At 52.4% G+C, this 14,379-nt stretch overlaps 1 pseudogene; it reads right to left on the minus strand.

The window, feature by feature from the left end:
- Positions 1-12,543: 12,543 nt before the first annotated feature.
- LOC131275685 (POU domain, class 5, transcription factor 1-like) lies at positions 12,544-13,324 on the minus strand (annotated as a pseudogene).
- Between the last annotated feature and the right edge of the window lie 1,055 nt (positions 13,325-14,379).

The following is a 14,379-nucleotide window of genomic DNA, read 5'->3' on the forward strand; positions in this document are numbered from 1 at the left end:
TTTTTAGGAGGTACTGGGGATTGAACCCAGGACCTTGACTATGGGAAGCAGGTGCTCAAACCACTGAGCGACACCTGCTCCCCTTTCTTAAATTTAAACGTGAAGTTCAGGCCCTTGGTCACCACATTTCAAGTGCTCATTTCATGGCCAGTGGCTACTGTATTGGACCTCACATATATAGAACATTTTCATCCATTCTGGCAAAAAGTTCTATGGGCAGCCCCGTAGCCAGGATGTAATTTAGGAGGGTTTAAGAGGAGGTGGGGGGAGCGGATGTGGCTCAAGCAATTGAGCGCCTGCTGCCCGCACGGGAGGTCCCAGGTTCAGTTCCCAGTGCTTCCTAAAAAAGACCAAGACAGGGGAAACGGACTTTGGCCCAGTGGTTAGGGCGTCCGTCTACCATATGGGAGGTCCGCGGTTCAAACCCCGGGCCTCCTTGACCCGTGTGGAGCTGGCCATGCGCGGTGCTGATGCGCGCAAGGAGTGCCGTGCCACGCAAGGGTGTCCCCCGCGTGGGGGAGCCCCACGCACAAGGAGTGCGCCCCGTAAGGAGAGCCGCCCAGCGTGAAAAGAAAGAGCAGCCTGCCCAGGAATGGCGCCACCCACACTTCCTGTGCCGCTGACGACAACAGAAGCGGACAAAGAAACAAGACGCAGCAAATAGACACCAAGAACAGACAACCAGGGGAGGGGGGGAAATTAAAAATAAATAAATAAATCTTTAAAAAAAAAAAAAAAAAAAAAGACCAAGACAGCAAGCTCATGTGACAGGCTGGCGTAGTGAACTGATGCAACAAGGTGATTCAATGAGATGACGCAACAAAGAGACACAGGGAGGAAACACAATGAGAGACCCAATAAGCAGGGAGTAGAGGTGGCTCAAGTGATTGGGTGCCTCCCTTCTAAATAGGAGATCCTGAGTTCATTTCCCAGTGCCTCCTTAAAAAAAGACTAGCAGAAAGTGAGTGCAAACAATGAGGTGTGTGGTACAAATAAATAAATCTTTAAGGAAAAAGAAGAGGTGAGGGAGCAGATGTGCTTCAAGCAGTTGAACACCTGTTTTCCACAGGGGAGGTGCCAGGTTTAGTCCCTGGTGCCTCCTACAAACAAAATAAAAAACAACAAGCAAACAAAGGAGAAAACCAACTCAGGGGAGCCGATGTGGTTCATCCCACAGATGAGGTCCAGGGTTCAATCCCTGGCCCCGGTACCTCAAAAAAAAAAGAGGAGGCGGGAGTCATGGCTCCCAGGTGCTTCCTCTCCACTGATCTCTCAGTGGGGATAGGGCTTTAGGACAAAGGGAGTGGGGGGCAAACCCTCCCTGAGGACCTCCCCAGGTGTGGAGCCACAAACGGAAGGAAAGTTTTCCGGCTGTGCTACTGGATGATTTGAGAGCAAAGCCCCAAGCTCCGTGCTCTCGGTTAGCAGACAAAAAGAGACACGTGCTCCCACCACCTTTAGAGAGACCGGAGCTGGCCCAGCTCCCACCTGTTGGTCTCGGCCTTATTCTCCCTCTTTTTTGGGGATCTTTGCACCCTGGAAATATGCCCTCGCTGCATACACGGGGACCTCATTGAGGGCAGAGTTTCCCTCTCAGTTATGTTCCTATTTCCTATAACCTCAATTACGGCGCCTGGCTCAGACTTGCCATTTGATATATTCTGTGTGTAGTTTTTAAAATTGCTCATGTACCAGGCTTCCTGCCACAAAAGTCATCATGGCTCGCCAAAGGACAATGTGCAATACAATAATCAAAACTCATATAAGATAAAGGAATCAGGGACAATTTAAAGAAGTGACAAGTAGGGACAAAAGGAGTCCAAACGCAAGTCAAAGCCTGACATAGTTGCTCTAGGCCAGCCTCTTCTTTGGCTTCAGAGCTTCCGGGCAGGCAAAGTGAAAAGGGAAATGTGATCATTCCCATCCCTCTTATTGTCAGGAAAAGACACAGGTCTGTGGCAGATTTCTCTCCTTTGCTGCTTCAGATCCACTCTCAACCCTTCTCCACGCCATTCTCTGTCCCAGGAGGCTTAGCTGGAAGGACTCTCCCAAGGGGTTCCGGTGCCCTCCAGCTTCTAGCCAGGTTTGGCCACAGGGAGCTCTGGCAGGAAGTCCAAAGTGAGGAGAGTGGCGTCAGGCTATTTCCTCCCCCTCTCCCCAGTTGCTCACCCCTTCAAGGTCAGGTCACCTTGGCTGTGCCTCTGGACGAGGGTGTCCCTCTCTCTCATCCTGGGCTCTGGTAACCGCTCCCACTCCTGCCAGCGGGAGGCAATAACAACTTGGCTGCCGTAACCCACACCTCTGGAAGCATCCCTTGTAAACAAACCCTCCTAAAATTATCCTCTTCCAAGCGTGCCATCTGGATCCCGTTGGGACCCCGACTGGAACAATATCCACTTTTCGGGGGAAGCAGGCTCTTCCTGGCCCTCCATTCTAAAATAAAGTTCTCACATGGGCTGTGACGGAGGGGACAGAGGATGGCGGCGGAGCACATCCCCTCAGCAAAAGCAGAAGGCGGGATGGAGCTCACTGGACCGTTTCCTTCCTCGAGGGCCAAGAGCGCCTCATTCATTCATTTGACGAACAATCACCCGTCCCCTCCTGTCCCCAGGCACACGGTTCTCAAAGACCTGCTGTCCCATCCAGTTCCCGGGGGCTGGGCTGGTGACCACACTGGCTTCTGATCCAGAGAGGAGCCCCTGGGTGGCCTCCGGGGTGAGGGCATCCTCTGCACCCCCCATCAGTAGTATTCTCTCTCGGTCCGCGCCAGAGCTGCTGTAACAAATGCCGCAACCTGGCTGGCTTGATCCGCAGGGACTCGGTATCTGCTGGCGGTGGGCGGCCGGCACTCCCCGACTCAGTCCCTGCCTCCGTCACGTGGCCGTCGGTCTCTGCGGCCTGTGTCCACGTCTGCTCGGCCCTCCAGCCACACTGGGCTGAGGCCCACCCTCCTTCAATTTGGCCTCAACAAATGACCTCTTCGAAGATCCTCTTTATAAATGGGCTCCCATCCGCACGATTAGGGGGTCGGGATTTGAAAATGTCTTTGGGGGGCACGATTCAATGCCTCATATGTCTTCGGCTTGACCTCTGTAGGCCACTGAGGGCTGCGCTCTGCAGCCGGAGAGAGGGTGCTAAAAGTGCCCTGTTCTGGGAAGCGGATTTGGCTCGACTGATAGAGCTTCTGCCTACCACATGGGAGGTCCAGAGTTCAAACCCAAGGCCTCCTTGACCCGTGTGCAGCTGGCCCATGTGCAGTGCTGATGTGCGCAAGGAGTGCCCTGCCACACAGGGGTGTGCCCCGTGTAGGGGAGCCCCACGTGCAAGGAGTGCACCCTGCAAGGAGAGCCACCCTGCATGAAAAAAGTGCAGCCTGCCCAGCCAGGAGTGGTGCCGTACACCTGGAGAGCGGACGCAACAAGAAGAGACACAGATTCCAGGTGCCGCTGACAAGAATACAAGCAGGCACAGAAGAACACACAGCAAATGGACACAGAGAGGAGACAACTGGGGGGGGGGGCAGGGGAGGGGAGAGAAATAAATAAAAAATAAATCTTTAAAAAAAAAAAAGCCCTGTCCTTAGTTGACCGGGTGTTTTAGTTTGCGAAGGGCCGCCAATGCAAAATACCAGAAGAGGGGTGGCTTTTATAATGGGAATGCATTAGGGTGAAATCTTACAGTCCTGAGACTGCAAAGGTGTCCAAATGGAGAGGCGCAGCTGCACCGAGGGTGGGCTGCTGGCGGTCCTGGACCCCTGCCGCGTGGCCAGGCAAAATGGCAGCCGGCTGCTGCTTCCCCTCCAGGTACACTTCCTCCCTGAGCTCGGCTGCAGGTGAGCAGGCACAGGGCTGGTCCCTCGGCCTTCAGGACCCTCTCTCTCAGCCTCTGGGCTGGGGGCAGTCCTGGGGTCCTCTCTCCCGTGGCAGGGGCAAATGGCGGCTCTCACTTTCTGCGCGTCTCTGCATGCTTCTCCCATGTATATAGGACACCAGTCATGGTCATTAGAAATCAGTGGGATTTCTAATGAAAACAAGGGGACCGGGTCCAGAACCCTGGCTGGCATGGGGGAGCGGAAGGAAAAGAACTAAACCTGCTAAGTATCTCTTCTGTGTTCCCTCACTGTGACAGGTTGTGAACTGTCCCCCCACCTGCTGTCCCATTCTTCTCTAGTAAATCAAAGCCCCAGTTCTTAGCTGGCCATACAGAGCCTGAGCATAAAGTCTACTTTTCCCAACCTCTCTTGCAGCTAGATATGGCCATGTGTCTAAATTCTGGCCAATGGGGTTTTTTTAAAATGTAAAATTCACGTGCCATAAAACCCATTCTTTGAAAGTATACAATTCCACGGTTTTTGGTATGATCCACGAAATTGTGTGAGCATCACCACTATCTAATTCCAGAATGGCTAAGTCTTATGCTTCTTGAACCTTCCTTAAATGATGGAAATTACAAATACTTTGTCCTTTCTGTTTTGTCTTTTCTTCTGTTTTGTAACTTGGAATGTGAACGTGATGGCTGGAGCTCTACCCGTCACCTTGGACCATGAGGATGGGATGGCAGAGTGGGAAAGTGGAAGGCGTCAGTGCATCTGAGGCATTTGTGCTGCCATACCAGCCAAGACTGCCTATTCAGTCCTTTAAAAATATATATATATGTTTATTTCTCCCTCCCCACCCTGTTGTTTTTGCACTTGCTGTCTGCTCTCTGTGTCCATTTGCTGTGTTCTTCTGTGTCTGCTTGTCTTCTCTTTTGGTGGCACTGGGAACCGATTCTGGAACCTTCTGAAGTAGGAGAGAGGCACTTGATCTCTTGCACCACATCAGCTCCCTGGTCTGCTGCGTCTCTTATTGTCTCTCCCTTGTGTCTATTTTTGTTGTGTCATCTTGCTGTGCCAGCACTCCCCACGGGCCAGCACTCCTGTGTGAGCCAGCACTCCACATGGACCAGCTGTCCACTGGGGCCAGCTTGCCTTCATCAGGAGGCCCCAGAACTCAAACCCTGGGCCCCCAATATGGTAGATGGGAGCTCAATCTCTTGAGCCACATCTGCTTCCCCTATTCAGACTTTTTTTTTTACTATCTCCCCCCCTCGCAACTTTTTGCATGCTGTCTGCTCTCTGTGTCCATTTCGCTGTACATTCTTCTGTGTGTGTATTTATTTTCCCCTCCCCCCTTGTGGCTTGCTTGCTATCTGCTCTCTGTGTCCATTTGCTGCAGGCTCTTCTACGTTCTTGCTTGCCTCCCGTCTTTTGTTGCATCACCTTTTGCTGAGTCAGCTCTCCACGGCTGTGCAGGCGAGCCTGCCTTCACAAGGAGGCCCCGGGACACGAACCCAGGGCCTCCCCTATGGTAGAGGGGAGCTCATCTGATTGAGCCACAGCCGCTTTGCCCTATTCAGACATTCACGTGAGGAAAGATTAAAGTTATGTCTGGTTTAAAGCACGTCTATTGGCGGGGGGGGGGGGGGGGTGGTCACTGATGCTCATAACTGAGCCTAACGCTATCTGGCACACCAGCAGGCTGGTGAATCAGCCTGGGTTCTTAGTTGTAACTACAGAAACTAATTCTAACTGGTTTAAGCACAAAAGGAATGGATTAAAGGATCGTGGGTAGTTGTCAGAATCTCCAGGAAGGCTGGAGAAACTGATTTAGAGCCTACACAGCCAGGAATGAGGCCTCAAGTCATGTTACAGAATCGTCAGAGGCAAACAGCAGCCCCTGAGTCCATGCTGTCTAGACAGTAGCTGCAGCTGCTGCAGCCATCCTCCAACGCCGACATGCCGCTGCCTGCCCCTGCTGCCCCCTGCCTCCAGGCCAAGCCTGGTGTGTGTGCATCTGATTGGCGGAATATAGGTCACATGCTGGGGCCCTCAACTAAAAGGGAGGCTGGGAAAATGATCGTCAGTCTCCCGTGGTGGATGCCAGGCAGCCAGAGAGAATAAGTGGCCACGATGCCCAAGGCAGGTTAGTACAGTGAAACGAGGAGAAGACGAGCCACAACGTGGCCGACAGACAATGTGGCCGACAGACAACATGGCCGACAGACAATATGGCTGCCAGACCCCACTGAGACCTTGACCTTCACCTTGAGGTCCCAGATGAGACTCTTTCCAGGGCTGAGGGGAGGCCTCAGATATTCCAAACAGGCCTCACCGTCGGCCCCCACCATCGACGGGGTAACCAATAACAGCTGGGCCCCTCCCCTTAGGATTAGCAAGGGGAGGAATAAGTAAGAGTTTAAAAGGTGGCCACACGCCAGAGCTCACTCTCTCTTCCAGAGCTCACTCTCTCTTCCTCGAGGAGCCCTCGGTATGTATCTCTGTTCTTCTCTCCCATTTCTCGGCAAACTCTGTTCTTTCCCCCCATTTCCCAATAAATTCTTTTTACTGGCCTAACTAAACTGGCGTGTGCTTAAATTCTTTTATGCGACACAACCACAAACCTAGAGGAATCCCACGCTTCCCCAGCTTCACGTCCAGACCTGGCGTTGCCCGTGGCATTTGCCAAAGCAGGAGCTCAGACGGCTGTTAGCTAAACTGAGCTGAGTAAAGACCCCTGGTTTTTGTTCACGTGGAGGAAATTGCAGAGGGACAGGGACTGACTCCATGAATTAACCAGCCCCACCTTTGAATGTCTTCTACTGCCTGGCATTTTGGATCCAGTGAGTCTGTGTGGTGCCCCTTGAAACCCTCAGGCTCATCCCGAGGAGAAAGGCGCATACGTAGTAAGTCAGACTGGGGGGAGCAAGGACTCTTGACCCAGCAGAAAAGTTCCCCTGCAACTCCTACTCCAGACTTGCTGTTTCCTTTTCCTTTACCCCTTTATGTTGGTTTTCTATAAAAGCAGAAAGCGGTCCTCTTCTTCAAGCTAGATGACCTGCTGTAGACCGGACCCAGCCTTCGTTACCAGGACAGGGTGTCCTCTGCCTCACTTACGCTCTGCAGATTCTGCATCCACAAAGTGAGAGCTTTGGAATCCACGGCTTCTGAAAATGCTTCCAGCTCAGACGACATCCCAGGGTTCAAGGCTTCCATGGTTTTTAAACTTCCTGGTGACCGTCTTGGGTGCAGGTGAAGCAGGCTAGTAAGATGGGGAATCAATAGATGGATCTGGAACCTGGCAGAGTCCACGTGGGCATCAATAACCCCCACAATGGCTGCTGGAGGACCCCCACCCCCAAGATTCTGCTATTCAGAACAAAGACTTCTTCTGGAAGCCAGGAGAAGCCTTGGATATTCCCCAAGGACTTTATCACTGGGCTCTCGTGGGGAATTGATGGGTGGGGTAATCAATCAGAACAGCAAACAGCTGGAACGCCTCCCTGTCATTAGCAAAGGGGTGGGATAATTGACAGTTTAAAAAGGCAGGCACAGAGCCTAAGTGCCCACGCCCTCCGCTCTCTTGCCTCTGGACCCGCTCCTGCTCTCTGAGCGTCACTCTTGCCATTTTTCCTCTGCCACGTGGCCACGCAAGAAAACCTGGGCTTTTATAACCTATACCTGGGGAACCGTAGCTTGTAAATCAGCCTGCTTTATCCCTTTTCACCCCCTTCCTCTCCACCTGGGACCCCTGCTCTGTTATTTTCTCCCATGCCTCTTCCCTCCCTACCTGAATAAATTACCGGCCTAACTCACCCACCTGTGCTCTTGAAATTCATTTCTGCAGCACAGCCAAGAACCTAAATAAAATCCGGTAACACAGGTGTTGACACCAAGAATCAGGAGTCCAGAACTTTCCGAATGGCCTAGTTTCCATCCCTATTAAAATGTCTGCTTGCTCAGAACCTGGTGTCTTTGAAGACTCTCGGCGGGCTCTTATTAACGGGGTGAAAGCCAAGTAACTATTGTCAAGTATTGTCACAACATCCCAACAGTTCATTGACTATTTTAATCAATGCAGAGAATAACAACCAGCCAACCATTTTCTTTATTCCTATATGAAAGCCAGCTGACCCACTCTAAACTGCACATATTGAAGGAGATGTCCACCCAGCCGAGCCATCAAGCCTAACCTGAGGGACAGATGAAAACTCCACCTCGATATTCAGCAACGGCATAAGGATTTCTCGTCCCCAAACAAACCAGAGCTATCTAACAACTCTAGCTTCCTTTTGAACATAGATTTGAATCAATATACAACAAACAGAATTCCATCTCCTTGCATCTACACCTTGCTCATAAATGATGCAAAACAGCAAAATCAAAAAGCTACAAACCCTCCCCAGACAACAACAATCTTTCAAGCTGCATTTTAAAAGAATGCATGGAATGTCGCCAACCCTCTCCACCAAAAATAAAACACTCCACTTCCCTCAGCCGATTCAATTATCTCCCTTAAAAAGGGCTTCTTTTTTTTTTTTTCAATTTCTTTTTTTTAACACCTCCCAGCAGGCAGCAGATTCAGGGAGTTGGTGTGGATTCATCAGCATAATCAAGCAAGTGGGGCCCAACGTGTGCAAGAAAACCCGGACTGGCTCGCCCGGGAGCGGCAGCGTCTTAGCCCCAACAATGTTCAGAATTTTCAGAAATAGATATTCCCATTCTAGTGCCATCTGGAATATTTTCCACGATGGAAAGCACGTTCAAACAAATCTTCCTGATTCTCTAATTGTGAAGCTATGTGGGTGACCAAGACTTTGTCTTTGACATCATAAATTGCTCTGGGTTGGAAATCTTTAAAATTCACGGGCTTGAAAACAAAAATAGGAGGGTGGTGACGGCGGCCCAACCCCGTGAATGTGATTCATACCTCTGAGTTGGATACTTGAAACTGGTTAAAATGGGAAATAATATGTGGTACATATGTCACCACACACAGAAAAACCTAAAACAAAACCCCTCATGGGACTGCAAAACAGTCAGCTCTAATGTAAACGAAGGACTCCAGTTAATAATATAATTATAACAATATAATAATATTGGCTCTTCAGTTGTAACAAAGGTACCACCCTAATGCAAAGTGTTAATAACAGGGAAACTGTGTGGGCGGTGGTGATATTTGGGAACTCTGTACTTTCTGCCTGATTTTTGGGTAAACCTGCTACTGCTTGAATAAAAATAAAAAGAAAGGAAAACAGAAATGCCCCCTAATTTTTAAAATCCCTCTTTTTTTCCCCTATAAAAGAATGCATGCTTCTTCTAGATAAATGAGAAAATACCCCAAACGAAGCAAAACAAAATAACAAAAGAAGAGAAAAAACATCCAGTCTCACGCAAAGATAACCACTAGCTGGTCTTCCGAGGTTTTCCTGATTTCCTTCCAGTCTCTGTGACTATAGGAACAGGAATAGGGGTTCCCACTGCCTGCTTGCTCTTCACCTGAACCCATTGGGGCCCCGCCTGGCACGGTCCTGTCGCCTGCAGCCCTTGGCTGGAATGCCGGGTGCTGCCGCGCTGAACGTCCGCTCTTTCCCTTCCCGTCGTCCTGACCTCGTGCCCACACTGGCGTCTGAGCTCGGGCCTTCCGGGCCACCCGGCAGACACAGCAGCGGAGAAGGAGCCCGTTTTCAAGGAGGCCCGGAGATGTCGCCCACACCTCGTGCCACCTGCTCTTGTGCGACTCCTCCCGGGGGCAAGCAAGTCCCCCCTTCTCCTGCCAAGGGATTTGTCTATTTCTGACTTGTGAAGATCCAGGCCCAAGGTGTTGGCACCTGGTGCCCGCGGCCCTCTGCCTCGTCCTTCAGGAGGGGGCTCCGGGGGGCCCAGTCCTTTCCCGCGGCCCGCCATCCCCCCCCCCCCGGGCGAGGCAGCGCCTTCTGGGTTCTCAGGCCCTGGCCTCCCGCCTGCAGGGGAGGTGCCTGGCGGGGCCGGGAGGGCCTGGGGAAGGTCACCTCCTGCTGCCGAGTGCCCCACGCCTTGCCCTCCGCAGGGCCAACAGAGGCACCCCACATTCCTGCACTTGTAAGGCGAGCACGGCTGGCCCCGGAGGACTGCTCTGAGTCATGGGAACGCCTGGCTCGTCACCCGGCCCGGGGATGTCTGAGCATTCATCTAAGTGGGTACCTGGCTCCCGGGGAAGGGCACACGTGCCTTTCTGGAAGAAAAGCTGTGGTTTTTGGTTATTACCACCTGGGTGCACCAGAAGCAGGGAAAAGGCCTGTTTCTAACACAAGCTGGTGGTTAAAAAAAACAGCCACCCCTCCCTCCCGCGCTTCAATAATGAATCTGACGAGAAGGTCAGCGGGAGCCACGCGGTTCAGGTCCAGCCTGTCCGGGCGGATGTTGAGCTCCATCCTAAATAGCTCTGGGCACAAACAGGTGGGGCAATGGTGGGACCCCGGAAATCACCTGGCTTAGGTCCCAGCAGCCTGGGCTTCCTGCCCGGCTTGAGGCCCCAAAAAAGAAGCCATAGCAGGGACAGACAGCTTCGATTTATTTGGGTCATTTTTGACCCCAGAATCTTGACCATTGCGTTCTAGGGGAGCAACTTGCTCACTCATCTTTGGGGTCACACGAAGTATTCCCTAGGCATTCTGGGGTGGATGGAACCTGCTCCCGCTTAGGAAAGCTCTCTAGAGATGCTGGGGATATGGGTTGCCCAAGTTCAGCTTCCCCCCTTCAACCTCGTTCCTTTTTCCTGGGCTCCTCGGGTCGGATGGGAATGAATCGATGGCAGGAGCAGGTAGAGGGACCCAGGTGGGCCTTGCTGGAGCAGCCTTAGGCACCCAGCGTCCGGTTAGTGTCAGAGGATGGGGCTGCACCTGCTGGTTGGTCCAGGTGAGCCACAGCCCCCGCCCCCCACCAGCCCCACCTGGCCCACGTGCCAGCCCCACCTTGGGGAAGCTCCCACCTGCACAGGTCCACCTGTCTGGCCTGCCCCAGCTGGCCTGGCAGGAACCGATGCAGGAGCTGACGCCTGAACCACCAGCCTCTGTTTTATGGGCTGGGCAGGTCACAGATATTAAAATATAAGTGTTCATCCCAAGGGGAGATTCTGGCTTTCTCAAATGACAAGTGTTCATTGAGCAACTATTACTTTCGGGGTGGTAGCTGTTTCCCCACACATGCCACTCCCTACCCCCACCAGAAGGCAGTGCCTTAAATAGGGTCTTTCTCCTGAGGGGCTCGCGTGCGGCAATTTGGCCCACAACTCATATTCCCAAGAGGCCTTAAAATGTAGACTTTGGACATGACTCTATTTTGATTTTTTTTGCCTTTTATTTATTTATTTATTTTTGTCTTTATTTGTTTTTTTAATGTTACATTAAAAAAATATGAGGTCCCCATATACCCCCCACCTCCCTCCCCCCACCCCTCCCTCCATAACAACAATCTCCTCCATCATCATGAGACACTCATTGCATTTGGTGTCTATTTTGACTTTGAGATCAAAGAATCTGGAGTCAGGCTACCTGAGTGAATCCTACCTCTGCCACTGGTCTAGCTGTGCCACCCTGGCCGATGTCCTCAACCTCTCTGTTTCTCAGTTTCCTCCTCCGTTAAAGGTCATGTACGGTATGATTTCATTGATATGAAATGTCCATAATAGGCAAATCCAGAGAGACTGAGCAGATTAGTGGGTGCCAGGAGCTGGGAGGAGAAGGGGATGGGGAGTGACTGCACATGGGCATGGGGTTTCCTTTTGGGGTGATGGAAATGGTCAAACATTAAATAATGGGGATGGCTGCACCGACTCTGTGCCTGTACTGACAATGAACTGTGTACTTTAAAAGGATGGATTTTATGATTCGTGAATTATATCCCAACCAAGCTGTTAGAGAAAAATGGAAACGTACTGAAAAAGCATCCCTTCCTCATGATTTGGCTACCACTCACTGTTATCTGTGCTCCTGAGGTTACTCACATCTATGTTATCTGTATGGTGTAAATAGCATACAATAGTCTACCACTCTGCAGCTCCACATCACATCTGTAGCTTGAGACAAGCCGTGGTGTATTTGCACCATGGAGACTGGGCAACGTTAGTTAGGGTTTCCCCCACCCCCGTGCCCAGGGCTGGCTGGATGGTCACTTGCCAGCACAGCCCCGGCTGCCACAGCCTGCCCTCCCCCGGGCTCTGCGTCTACACCTTGCCTGGAATCCCTTTCGGGGTTGTCTTCCTTGACTCCAGCCTTAGGTGAATAAGGAGACCGAGCAGGTTGCAAGTCTTTCGACTCTCCCCATTCTCCGCCGCCCAAAGGTCACACGCCCCATCCAGGCTGACGGCAGACTGTATCAGCCTGGTCACGCGCCGGCGCTGCTTCTGAAATGCTTGGGCCAAGTCCTCACCTTTTGCTGCCTTCTAGCTCCTCTGCCTACAACCTTCTGACTCAGGGACAGCTCACCAAGGGCACTGGCCTTTCAGCGCCCTGAGTCACCCCCCTTTTTCAGAGGCATCCAATATGGTAAAAATAAATAAATAGAAATACAAAGTACTGAAGCAAGGTTTAAGTCGAACAAATCAACACTTAAAAAAAAAAAAAAAGATCTACCCACCCAGGATTCTTTATTCAAGAAGAAAGTGATGAGTGGTGTGAGGATTAAAATCAAGGGCATAACTGAATGTCACCTTCCCTCCCACCGGTTTCCCCCAAATCCCCCTGCCCTCACCCTTTGTTCCCAGTTCCTTCCTTAGTGAATGTAGGACTTAAACACAAACCCCAGCCCCGTTTCCCCAGCTCCCTCCTCCTCCTCCTGCCCGCCCCCCACTCCTGGAAGCTATGGGAGACCCCAGACAAGCGACCTGGGACCTGGACGGAGGGGAAGGCTTCACCCTCTGGGAAAGGGACAGAGGAATACAGAGAAGTGAAGTGAGGGCCCCCATGGCCTGGGGTCCCAAAATGGGGTCCTGGTGCCAGAGGAAAGGACACGGGTGGCCCGGGAAAGGAGACCCAGCAGCCTCAAATTCCTCCCGTTGTGAACAGCCCCTGCTCCTTGGCTCACCCTTCTGTCTTACAAAGCCTCGCTCGTTCCCTGTCCTTCTCCAGCCCGAGCTGCTGGGCCAGGTGCTGCGTGGGCCCCGGGCACTGCAGGAACACCTCTCCAGGTTCTCAGTGCTGTCCCCTTTGCTTTCTCTTTCTGGGGTGCTGCAGGAGGGTCTCCGTTCTGCGTGTCTCCTGAAGGTTCCCCTTGTCAGCCTCCTCCACCCACTTCCGGAGCAGGGGCCGCAGCTCAACCTGTTCTCAAACCGCAGCTGCGGAGCCTCAGACGCGGCAGAGGCTGGACACCTTCCCAAAGAGCACCCCCGGGGAGCCCCGCCTCGGCCTGGGTGCACCCCAGGGGTATCCACTTCTGCTTCAGGAGCTTGGCCAATTGCTCGAGTTCCCTTTGTAGAGCAGGGGTTCTTGACAAGGCGTCTGTGAGCTTGAACTGAAACTCGAAAGTCATTATTCTTGCGGGGACGTGTTGGTTGGGGGGTGAGATACGCAGTGTAGTGTGGACTTAATAAGGGGCCCGTGGTTTCCACCTGACCGGCAAAGGGGCCCGGGGAACAAAAAAGGTTGAGAACCCCTGCTGTTGAGCCTTGATGTCCTGGGACTGCTTGGGTGCTGCTCCAGCTTCTCCTTGGCCAGCCTCACTGCACCAAGGTGGGGGCGGCGGGGGGCTGGGGGAGGACCCCTGGAGGTGCCCTCAGCCCCAGCTTCTGCCTGGCCCTTGGGCTGGGGGCTCTCCAGGCCGCCTTAGGGCACCAGCCCCTCTCCAACCTGAGCCCACAGAAGGCCATCCCTCTGCAGAACTCACAGGTGGGGGACACGGGGGATCCCCCACACCTCAGCGCCCCACTCCTGGCCCGCCGGGAGGGCCTCGGAAGCTCAGGCTAGGTCCGAGGGGTCAACCCAGCCCAGCTCAGGCCCTCCTGGCCCTGGCAGTGCAGGCAAGAAGGCAACGTGTGGAGCCAGGCTCCTGCCATGGGGAGGCGGGCACGCAATCAAACCAACGCTTGGAACCCGCATACTCCATAAAGCAAGAGGATGCTGCTACCTGCAAAACAACAGCAGGCTGCATAAAAACGCACAGCGCAGATAGTGAGGTTCAGGAGTGGGTACCACTGTGAAATCGTATTATGAACTCCTTTTTTCCCCAATCCCACCCGTGAGCATGTCTCCATTTGGAGGTAAGTTTTCCTGAACCGAGACTTACAAATCCCTTTCTATGTGCCAGGTACTGTTTGAAGCACTTTATAAACAGTAACTCCTGAAGCTTTATCTAATTTTAGAACATTTTCATCTCCCCCAAAAGAAACCCCATACCTGTTAGCAGTCACTCCCCATTCCCTTCCCTCCCCGCTCCCCTGGCAACCACCAGTCTGCTTCTGTCTCTATAGATTTGCCTATTCTGGACATTTCCTATAAATACAATTATACCATATGTGGCCTTTTGTGCCTGGCTTCTTTCACTTAGCGTAATGTTTTCCAGGATTATTCGTGTTGTAGTGTGGATCA

Source organism: Dasypus novemcinctus, chromosome 23 (assembly GCF_030445035.2).
Source record: "Dasypus novemcinctus isolate mDasNov1 chromosome 23, mDasNov1.1.hap2, whole genome shotgun sequence".
Lineage (NCBI taxonomy): Eukaryota > Metazoa > Chordata > Mammalia > Cingulata > Dasypodidae > Dasypus > Dasypus novemcinctus.